The 12,108-nt window shown below is 39.5% G+C and overlaps 1 protein-coding gene across 1 annotated transcript in view; it reads right to left on the bottom strand.

Moving 5' to 3' along the window:
• Window positions 1-12,108, bottom strand: part of LOC128638927 (tubby protein homolog) — a 73,795-nt gene that overhangs the window by 43,872 nt on the left and 17,815 nt on the right. The gene's annotated exons all lie outside the window — the stretch shown is intronic.

A 12,108-nucleotide genomic window follows, 5' to 3' on the forward strand; every position in this document is an offset into this window, starting at 1 on the left:
TATTAAAATCCATGGTGTGGATTGTCTGAATTCAGATTTATCCATGTATGTAAGAATTAACCAGCTTCACATTTCTAAGACATATAGGGGCCTATCTATCAAGCTCCGAAAGGAGCTTGACGGCCCGTGTTTCTGGCGAGTCTTCAGACTCTCCAGAAACAAAAGTTATGGAGCAGCGGTCACAAAGACCGCTGCTCCATAACTCTGTCCGCCTGCTCTGAGCAGGCAGACAGGAATTGCAACAATTCAACCCGATCGAGTACGATCGGGTTGATTGACACCCCCTGCTGGGGTCCCAATGGCCGCGAGTCTGCAGGGGGCGGCGTTGCACCAGCAGCTCTTGTGAGCTGCTGGTGCAATGTTAAATGCGGAGAGCGTATTGCTCTCCGCATTCAGTGATGTCTTGCGGACCTGATCCGCTCTGTCGGATCAGGTCCGCAAGACATTTCTTAAATAGGCCTCATAGGATACAACGAGAGCAGGTTTGCTAACAAGACCTGTCTTAAAGTTGACTTTAAATACAATCATTGTTGTGCATCATTATTTTGTTTGATAAAAACTTTCCAGGACACAAACTTTTATAAGACTTCCCATGAAGTAAGTCTATCTATGAAATATTACAAGGATGGTATCTGTTATGCAATCATAGTTATTCTTTAGTTATAGAACGTTAGTATTTTCTCTATATTCCAAAGAGGGTACAGTAATTTAATAACATCTAGACTAGAAGACTGACATGAAACTCTCATTAGCCCAACTGGAAAATAATTTAGCTATAGAAGCTTATTCTATGACAGACATAAAACACAACAAGTTTATCTGCGACTCCAATCTAAGCACACTCAGAAGGTATACCGTGATTCCCTCACACGGTTGTATACAGTTGCACAAAAAGGGGTTGTTTTGAGTGGCGCTATAGAGAGAGCTAGAAGATGTGGGTGGGCAATAATCAAGTAATAAAAATCAATAGTGTATAAAATAATATTTAATTCATATGAAATACGTAAAATCAAAAGCAGTGTATATGACAGGTAAAATAACTGTCAGAATATACGTAAGAATGTGTAAATAATGTTGTGGCCACAACTATAAATTTTTTTGCAATATACATACACAATCTACATAAAAACGTGCTATAATTTAAAATGTAATCAGTCACGATTTGGTGAGTGAAATTATAACATAATTCTGTGACTTAAACAGTGCTACGTTCGGTATCCTCTATTTCAGTAATTTTATAACACTGCTCTATATATAAACAGCTGACTGAAATACAAAAGGAAACTGATTTAAATCTATTATCATCAGCTTCTAGTGCTTGGATATTGGGCTTCACGCTTAAATCTGGTTAATATAAGTAGTTCAAATACACTGTTGCTAATAAGCAAAGTAGTAGATGGAAACTTAATGCGTTGTATATATTTCCTTTAGAATGGTGAGAAACATTTCTCTGCTGTATTTCAGTAAATATAATATTGTACTCCAAATGTAAAAGAGTCAAGGTAGATAAATAACTGACTGGTCAGTAATCCACTGTTAACGTTAAAGTATTGCTATCCTTACCGGACCTCCGTGGTGATGCTTGTTACAATCCCAGAACGCAGTCACACTGAGTCAGACTTGTCTGCTGTGCATCCCCTAGCTGTAGGTATTCAGCGTTTGCATAGCGTCTTCACTGACCATGCTGCAAGGGGGTCACATGACTTGTAACCAATCAGATGGTCAAAGCAGGATGTGGCTCCAAATTTGAAAAACAAGCCTTTCTTCTACATGTTTCGGCAGTGTAATGCCTTTAGCAAGATCTTGATAAAGGCATTACGCTTCCGAAATGTGTAGAAGAAAGGCTTGATGTTCAGGAGGATTACAAAATACACAGTGAATACCATCACACTGGTTTTTCCAATTTGGAGCCAAATCCTGCTTTGACCATCTGATTGGTTACAAGTCATGTGACCCCTTTGCAGCACGGTTAGTGAAGACGCTGGGAAAAAGCTGAATACCTACAGTTTAGCGATGTCGGACGGATATGATCCGCTACAGCCGATCATGTCCGTCTGACATTTAATAAATCTACCCCATGGAGTATATCAATGTGGTTCCACCTAAAATAATAGTTGAACCCAGAAATACCAAGTATTTTTCCTCTGCACTATATAATCTACACAAAGTGGGTAAGGAGTTTATATCTGGTTCCTTCATAACAAGACAAACCCCCATTTTATTTTGGACTGACAGTCACTACAAATCTTGAACATTTGTATCCATTCAGTAGTTTTTGAGTTATTAAAGTATTTTAAACCTGCCTTTGTCATATGTAGAGAGTTGGGAAGTATTGTGCTGATACAGACTGGCAAAAAGTATACTAAAACAATTTTGGAGGTGAAATGTCCAAGATGGAAACAGCTAGAAACCAAAAGACACTGCACCATCCCAAGTGTATTTTTAAATAAACATATTATTTCCTGCATTAATTCTTCTATCTATTTTGCCTTAAGAGTATGGGGTGGATTTATCCTGCTGCGGATGCAGCTGGAAACAAAAGTTAAGAAGCAGCGGTCGTAGAACCACTGCTCCTTAACTCATCCGCCACCTCTGAGGCGTCTCCGAGATCGTATTCGATTGGCATGATTGACGCCCCCTGCTAGCGGCCAATTGTGCAGGGGGCGGCATTGCACAAGCATTTCACCAGAAATGCTTGTGCAATGTTAAATGCGGACAGCGTATGCTGTTGGAATTTAGCGATGTTGGGAGGACATGATCCGCTACAGCGGATCATGTCTGCCCGACATTTGATAAATCTACCCCAAAGGGGGATATTTATCAAGCCATCAACCGTAAATGCGCTGGAATTCCGCAGTGTAATTGTGGCGAGCTTGATCCGACCTAGTTATCAAAGACTACAGACCGACAAAAGTTGAAATCTGTGACGTAACATACGATCCATCGATCTCAATCCGACACAGAATGTCATTACAGATGTTCCGAATACACATTCGGCGCTATATGACACTTTTTAAAAGTTATCAAATAGTTATCCGGTACGCTCGCAGCTATTCCGGCCCAGCGTACCTGGTTTTCAATCAGCCACCCTGGAGGCTGCGGATGCCATAGGAATCAATGGGAGTCTGAAAGCAGCGAAAGCTTATGTTCGATGCTGCCAGATATCCCATTGATTTTAATGGTAGAAAACCAGTAACGTTTACACCTAACACCTTAACATAAGCCCCGAGTCTAAACACCTCTAATCTGCCGCCCCGACATCGCTGCAACCTAAATAAAAGGTATTAACCCCTATCCCGCCGCTCCTGGACTCCGCCGCCACTAAATAAAGTTATAAACCCCTATTCCGCCGCTCCCCGACACCGCCGCCACTAAATAAACATATTAATTCCTAAACCTCTGGCCTCCCACATCACTATCATTAACTAAACCTATTAACCCCTAAACCACCAGCCCCCCACATCGCCATAAACTAAATTAAGCTATTAACCCCTAAACCTAACAACCTGCTAATTTTACATTAAAATTACAACATCCCTATCTTAAAATACATTTAAACTTACCTGTAGAATTAAAAGAAAATATATTAAACTATTAATTAACCTACCCTAACTATTATACTAAAATGACATTAAAGTGAAGGTAAACTTAGCAAGGTTCGATAATGTTACATGCAAATACATAGCAAATTAATGGTACTTTAAGTCATCAGTTTTTGGATTGTAAAATATTTACCTAGTTATCGCCGTTTTTCTCTCTAATTCTCATCGTTGTATAAACAGCCCGTTTTTTTAGTTTTTTTTGTCAGTCCGGTCACGTTCTTCTAGTAGCCAATAACAGGTCTGGCCGTTAGGCGGCCGTCATTTGACGTCACTACATTTCTGGACGGTCTGCGCATGCGTCGGCTATATTTCCTGTCCCTTCCAAGTCCTGCTCGTTCCTGTTTAGCGCATGCGCAATTCATCACACTTGCCGAGATGTATTATTAGAGAAGACAAGGGGAAATAGCGTAGTACTCTGCTTTATGTGCGCATGCGATGTCAATCGTGAACGCGCTTTTCAAATACGTATAGAGCGGGTGGGACCGCTCTATACGCTATACAGTCAGAAACCAGGAAATACATGGAGGGAGGAGCAAAGACCGGTCAAGAACGTTGATAAAACAGTGGGTTATACATTTATTTATATACCAATATGTGATAAAAAATAAGCGATCTTACATTGTAGTACATGGGTAACATAACACTGCTTTCAAAAATGCAAAACTTTACCTTCACTTTAAACTAGCAATTAAATTAACTATATTACATATTAAAAACCCTAACCCTACTCAAATTATTTAAATCTACTATTAAAAATTACTAAATTACAAAAAAATAAACGCTAAACCCCACTAAATTACGAAAAAAACAAACCACAGTATCAAAAATAAAAACTATTACACCTAATCTAATAGCCCTATCAAAATAAAAAAAGCCCCCCAAAATAAAAAAAAACCCTAGCCTACAATAAACTACCAATGGCCCTTAAAAGGGCCTTTTGCGGGACATTGTCCCAAAGAAATCAGCTCTTTTACCTGTAAAAAAAAATACAAACACCCCTCAACAGTAAAACCCAACCAACTAACCCCCCCAAATAAAAAGTCTATCTAAAAAAGCTAAGCTCCCCATTGCCCTGAAAAGGGCATTTGTATGGGCATTGCCCTTAAAAGGACATTCAGCTCTTTAACCTACCCAGACCCTACTCTAAAAATAAAACCCACCCAAAAAAAACCTTAAATAAACCTAACACTAACCCCCGACGATCCACTTACATTTTTTGAAGTTCCGCTTGAAGGATCCATCCAGCCGGCAAGAAATCTTCATCCATGCAGTCTTTTCTATCTTTATCCATCCGGCGCGGAGCGGGCCCATCCTGAAGACATCCAGCGCGGAGCTCCTCTTCAATACGCCGCCGTAAACTGGAACTTGAATGCAAGTGACGTCATCCATATTTATTATCTGGGGGTTATATTCTACAAGTACATTTGCGGTAAAACTATGATTATAGTATAGGTCTGGTATACCACCGTTAGCTTTACAGGTTTTTATAATAGTCCCAACATATTAAGCATGAATACCCGGCGCCCTAGCCAGACATCATACTGAAGGAATCCGATATATGTAGTGAGCCCCTTAGATATCTGCTCTGTGTAAAAGAAGTGTGCTTCTTATTGCAGATATAATTGGCAGATAAAATTGGACTATAGGGATCTCTCTTCGTCCACCACATTATTGTAGTTGGTCATACTGTAGGCAGGCTTTTACTTGCAATATTCAACTATTGTCTTGCATGTAGATACAGCCTTAAAGGGACACTCAAGTCAAAATTAAACTTAAAGATTCAGATACAGCATGCAATTTTAAACAACTTTCCAATTTACTTCAATTAACAAAATGTGCACATTCTTTTTATATTTAAACTTTTTGAGTCACCAACTCCTACTGAGCATGTGCAAGAATTCACAGCTTATACGTATATGCATTTGTGATTGGCTGATGGCTGTCACATGATACAGGGGGAGTGGAAATAGACATAACTTTGCAATTTATTTAACGAAAATCTACTACTCATTTGAAGTTCAGACCATGGCCTCTAGTTATCAACGTGTCTACCTCAAATACGCTGGAATTCCGCAGCATATTTGAGGCGAGGCTGATTAGCCTTAGTTATCAAGCCCTAGATACCGGCAAAAGTAGAATTTAGTGACGTAAGCTTCGATCCGCCGGACTCAGTCCGACACAGATTGATTCTTACGTCACTCCAGATGTTCCGCACACAAGTGCGGCACAATCTGACTACTTTTGCTAGTTATCAAAAAACTAGCAGGTATGCTCGGCACTTTTCCGGCCCAGCGTACCCGGTTTTCAACCCGCCGCCCTGGAGGCGGCGGATCCCATAGGAATCAATGGGAGTCTGACCATGGCGAAAGTTCATGTTCGCTGCTGCCCGACATCCCATTGATTCCTATGGGTGATGTCTACACCTAACACCCTAACATGTACCCCGAGTCTAAACACCCCTAATCTGCCCCCCCTACACCGCCGCTACTAAATAAAGTTATTACCCCCTAAATCGCCGCTCCCGGAACCCACCGCAACTCTAATAAACTGATTAACCCCTAAACCGCCGCTCCCGGTCCCCGCCCCAACTATAATAAATATGTTAACCCCTAAACCGCCACTCCCGGTCCCCGCCGCAACTATAATATATGTATTAACCCCTAAACCGCCGCTCCCGGACCCCGCCTCCACCTACATTATACCTAGTAACCCCTATCCTGCCCCCCCTATACCGCCACCACCTATAATAAATTTATTAACCCCTATCCTGCGGATCCCGGACCTCGCCGCAACTAAATAAATAGTTTAACCCCTAAACCGCCGCTCCCGGACCCCGCCGCAACCAATCTTAAACTTATTAACCCCTAATCTGCCCCCCCTACACCGTCGCTACCTATAATAAATTTATTAACCCCTATCCTGCCCCCCCTACACCGCCGCCACTGTAATAAAATTATTAACCCCTATCCTGCCCCCCCTACACTGCCGCAATTCTTATAAAATTATTAACCCCTAAACCTAAGTCTAACCCTAACACCCCCCTAACTTAAATATGAATTAAATAAATCTAAATAATATTTCTCTTATGAACTAATTGAATCCTATTTAAAACTAAATACTTACCTTTAAAATAAACCCTAATATAGCTACAATATAAATAATAATTATATTGTAGCTATCTTAGGATTTATTTTTATTTTATAGGCAACTTTCAATTTATTTTAACTAGGTACAATAGCTATTAAATAGTTATTAACTATTTAATAGCTACATAGCTAAAATAAAAAGAAATTTACCTGTAAAATAAAAACTAACCTAAGTTACAATTACACCTAACACTACACTATACTTTAATAAATTATTCCTATTTAAAACTAAATACTTACCTGTAAAATAAACCCTAAGATAGCTACAATGTAATTAATAATTACATTGTAGCTATTTTAGGATTTATATTTATTTTACACGTAACTTTGTATTTATTTTAGCTAGTTAGAATAGTTATTAAATAGTTATTAACTATTTAATAACTACCTAGCTAAAAGAAATACAAAATGACCTGTAAAATAAATCCTAACCTAAGTTACAATTAAACCTAACACTACACTATCATTAAATTAATTAAATTAATTAGCTACATATAACTACAATTAAATACAATTAAATAAACTAACTAAAGTACAAAAAATAAAAAAAGCTAAGTTACAAAAAATAAAAAAAATAAGTTACAAACATTTAAAAAAATATTACAACAATTTTAAGCTACTTACACCTATATCTAAGCCCCCTAATAAAATAACAAAGCCCCCCAAAATTAAAAAAATTCCCTACCCTATTCTACATTAAAAAGTAAACAGCTCTTTTGCCTTACCAGCCCTTAAAAGGGCCTTTTGCGGGGCATGCCCCAAAGAATTCTGCTCTTTTGCCTGTAAAATAAAAATACAACACCCCCCCCCAACATTAAAACCCACCACCCACATACCCCTAATCTAACCCAAACCCCCCTTAAATAAACCTAACACTACCCCCCTGAAGATCATCCTACCTTGAGCCGTGTTCAGCCAGCCGACCACCGATGGAACCGAAGAGGAGATCCAGAGCGGCAGAAGTCATCATCCAAGGGGCGCTGAAGAAGTCATCCATCCGATAGAAGTCTTCATCCAGGCGGCGTCTTCAATCTTCATCCATCCGGAGCGGAGCGGAGCCATCTTCAGAGGAGCCTACGCGGATCCATCCTCTTCTTCCCGACGACTAACAACGAATGACGGTACCTTTAAGTGACGTCATCCAAGATGGCGTCACTCGAATTCCGATTCGCTGATAGGATTCTATCAGCCAATCGGAATTAAGATAGAAAAATCTGATTGGCTGATTGAATCAGCCAATCAGATTCAAGTTCAATCCGATTGGCTGATTGGTTCATCTTGGATGACGTCACTTAAAGGTACCGTCATTCGTCGTTAGTCGTCGGGAAGAAGAGGATGGATCTGGTAGGCTCCTCTGAAGATGGCTCCGCTCCGCTCCGGATGGATGAAGATTGAAGACGCCGCCTGGATGAAGACTTCTATCGGATGGATGACTTCTTCAGCGCCCCTTGGATGATGACTTCTGCCGCTCCGGATCTCCTCTTTGGTTCCATCGGTGGTCGGCTGGCTGAACACGGCTCAAGGTAGGATGATCTTCAGGGGGTAGTGTTAGGTTTATTTAAGGGGGGTTTGGGTTAGATTAGGGGTATGTGGGTGGTGGGTTTTAATGTTGGGGGGTGTTGTATTTTTATTTTACAGGCAAAAGAGCAGAATTCTTTGGGGCATGCCCCGCAAAAGGCCCTTTTAAGGGCTGGTAAGGCAAAAGAGCTGTTTACTTTTTAATGTAGAATAGGGTAGGGATTTTTTTTTATTTTGGGGGGCTTTGTTATTTTATTAGGGGGCTTAGATTAGGTGTAAGTAGCTTAAAATTGTTGTAATATTTTTTAAATGTTTGTAACTTATTTTTTTTATTTTTTGTAACTTAGCTTTTTTTATTTTTTGTACTTTAGTTAGTTTATTTAATTGTATTTAATTGTAGTTATTTGTAGCTAATTAATTTAATTAATTTAATGATAGTGTAGTGTTAGGTTTAATTGTAACTTAGGTTAGGATTTATTTTACAGGTCATTTTGTATTTCTTTTAGCTAGGTAGTTATTAAATAGTTAATAACTATTTAATAACTATTCTAACTAGCTAAAATAAATACAAAGTTACCTGTAAAATAAATATAAATCCTAAAATAGCTACAATGTAATTATTAATTACATTGTAGCTATATTAGGGTTTATTTTACAGGTAAGTATTTAGTTTTAAATAGGAATAATTTATTAAAGTATAGTGTAGTGTTAGGTGTAATTGTAACTTAGGTTAGTTTTTATTTTACAGGTAAATTTCTCTTTATTTTAGCTATGTAGCTATTAAATAGTTAATAACTATTTAATAGCTATTGTACCTAGTTAAAATAAATTGAAATTTGCCTGTAAAATAAAAATAAATCCTAAGATAGCTACAATATAATTATTATTTATATTGTAGCTATATTAGGGTTTATTTTAAAGGTAAGTATTTAGTTTTAAATAGGATTAATTTAGTTAATAAGAGAAATATTATTTAGATTTATTTAATTAATATTAAAGTTAGGGGGGTGTTAGGGTTAGTGTTAGACTTAGGTTTAGGGGTTAATAATTTTATTAGAGTTGCGGCGGTGTAGGGGGGCAGGATAGGGGTTAATAATTTTATTACAGTTTTGTGGCGGTGTAGGGGGGGCAGGATAGGGGTTAATAAATTTATTATAGGTGGCGACGGTGTAGGGGGGGCAGATTAGGGGTTAATAAGTTTAAGATAGGTTGCGGCAGGGTCCGGGAGCGGCGGTTTAGGGGTTAAACTATTTATTTCGTTGCGGCGAGGTCCGGGATCCGCAGGATAGGGGTTAATAAATTTATTATAGGTGGCGGCAGTATAGGGGGGGCAGGATAGGGGTTAATAGGTATAATGTAGGTGGCGGCTGTGTCCGGGAGCGGCGGTTTAGGGGTTAATACATTTATAAGAGTAGCGGCGGGGTCTAGGAGCGGCGGTTTAGGGGTTAGTAACTTTATTTAGTTGCGGGGGGCTCCGGGGGCGGCGGTTTAGGGGTTAAACTATTTATTTAGTTGCGGCGAGGTCCGGGACCCGCAGGATAGGGGTTAATAAATTTATTATAGGTGGTGGCGGTATAGGGGGGGCAGGATAGGGGTTAATAGGTATAATGTAGGTGGCGGCGGTGTCCGGGAGCGGCGGTTTAGGGGTTAATACATTTATAAGAGTTGCGGCGGGGTCTAGGAGCGGCGGTTTAGGGGTTAGTAACTTTATTTAGTTGCGGGGGGCTCCGGGGGCGCCGGTATAGGGGGTAGAACAGTGTAGTTTAGTGTGGGTGCTTAGTGACAGCTTGTCAATAAAGCTGTCAAAAAGCCGAAGAGCAGCGAGATCGGATGAGTGATAACTCTCACAGTCCGCTGCTCATCGCCCCGTACTTGGTGCGCGGCTTTTTGACAGCTTTTTTGATAACTTAGGCGAACGTATTCAGGTCCGCGGTGGCGATGTGAGGCGAGCTTAGGCCGGCGTATTGGACCGGCGAAGGCAGGTAAAGTAGACGGCTTGATAACTACCCCTCCATGTGCTATTGTAGTGTCTTCTTATCATGCATTTGTTCATTATGCAAATCTACTGTATTGACTGGTCCTTTAAATTACCCAGGTAACCACAGCAGGTTTATTTATATTTCTCCCCAAGAATAGCGAATACACAATGCTTTATCTTTGTGTTTGTTATGCTACTATTTTAAAGCGACAACAGGAAATAATATGCGTTTTAGGATCATAAGCCCTCAGGTTTAGATGTGAGGTTATCCTGCTCATCATTTATTTCATCAAATATAAGCACTAAATAGCCTATAGCTCCAATACTACACTAATTAGTACATTTCCAAGCTTATAGTGATGTTTATGTCACTGGAGAAATCCTTACTAGTTTATATATTTCTTTTAAGGTCCAAGAGTTACCGTATGTATCTTTTAAAGGGACACTGAATCCAATTTTTTTCTTTTGTGATTCAGATAGAGCATGGGATTTTAAGCAACTTTCTAATTTACTCCTATTATCAATTTTTCTTCGTTCTCTTGTAAATTTTAAAAGCAGGAATGTAAATCTTAGCAGCCAGACCATTTTAGGTTCAGCACCATGGATAGTGCTTACTTATTGGAGGCTTACATTTACCCACCAATAAGCAAGCATAACCCAGGTTCTCAACCAAAAATGGGCCGGCTCCTATGCATAACATTCCTGCTTTTTAAATAAAGATAGCAAGAGAACAAAAAAAAAAATGATAATAGGAGTAAATTAGAAAGTTGCTTAAAATTGCATGCTATGGCCCATATTTATCAAGCTCCATACGGAGCTTGAAGGGCCGTGTTTCTGGCGAGTCTTCAGACTCGCCAGAAACACAAGTTATGAAGCAGCAGTCTAAAGACCGCTGCTCCATAACCCTGTCCGCCTGCTCTGAGCAGGCGGACAGGAATCGACGGAAATCAACCCGATCGAATACGATCGGGTTGATTGACACCTCCCTGCTGGCGGCCAATTGGCCGCGAGTCTGCAGGGGGCGGCGTTGCACAAGCAGCTCTTGTGAGCTGCTGGTGCAATGTTAAATGCGGAAAGCGTATTGCTCTCCGCATTTAGCGAGGTCTTGCGGACCTGATCCGCAGTGTCGGATCAGGTCCGCAAGACCTTTGATAAATTGGGGCCTTTATCTGAATCACAGAAGAAAAAATGTAGGTTTAGTGTCCCTTTAACTTCCTCTGTGTAACTGGCGTACAATTGGGCCCATGAGTGACCCCTTGAGGATCTAGAGGAACTAACATTACCTAAAAAGAAGGATCCAAGTTATTATGTTTAACTCATTCATGGTTACTGCAATTAATGTTATTGTGCCTTGTGTAGCAGTCATATTTCTATACACTGCTAGCATGTCATTAGAATTGATTGTATACTTTTTTTCACTATTGTAAATTGTATGCTACATGTTGTGAATTCTAACAACCTCAATAAAAAGTATTGAATAAAAAAAAAATATATATTCACCTATGCTGATTTTTTTGTTATATTCATAATATGATTTAACACAATTTACTTAAAGGGACAGTAAAGTCAAAATTAAACTTTCCTGATTTCATTTTAAACGACTTTCCAATTTACTTCTATTATCTAATTTGCTTTGTTCTGTTGGTATCCTTTGTTGAAAAACATACTTAGGTAGGCTCAGGAACAGCAATGCACTACCGGGAAATAGCTGCTGAGTGGTGGTTGCGCATATATGTCTCTTGTCATTGGCTTACCAGATGTGATCAGCTAGCTCCCAGTAGTGCATTGCAGCTCTCTTAACAAAGGTAACCAAGAGAACAAAGCAAATTTGATAAAAGAAGTAAATTGATTGTTTAAAATTAGA

Source organism: Bombina bombina, chromosome 8 (assembly GCF_027579735.1).
Source record: "Bombina bombina isolate aBomBom1 chromosome 8, aBomBom1.pri, whole genome shotgun sequence".
NCBI lineage: Eukaryota > Metazoa > Chordata > Amphibia > Anura > Bombinatoridae > Bombina > Bombina bombina.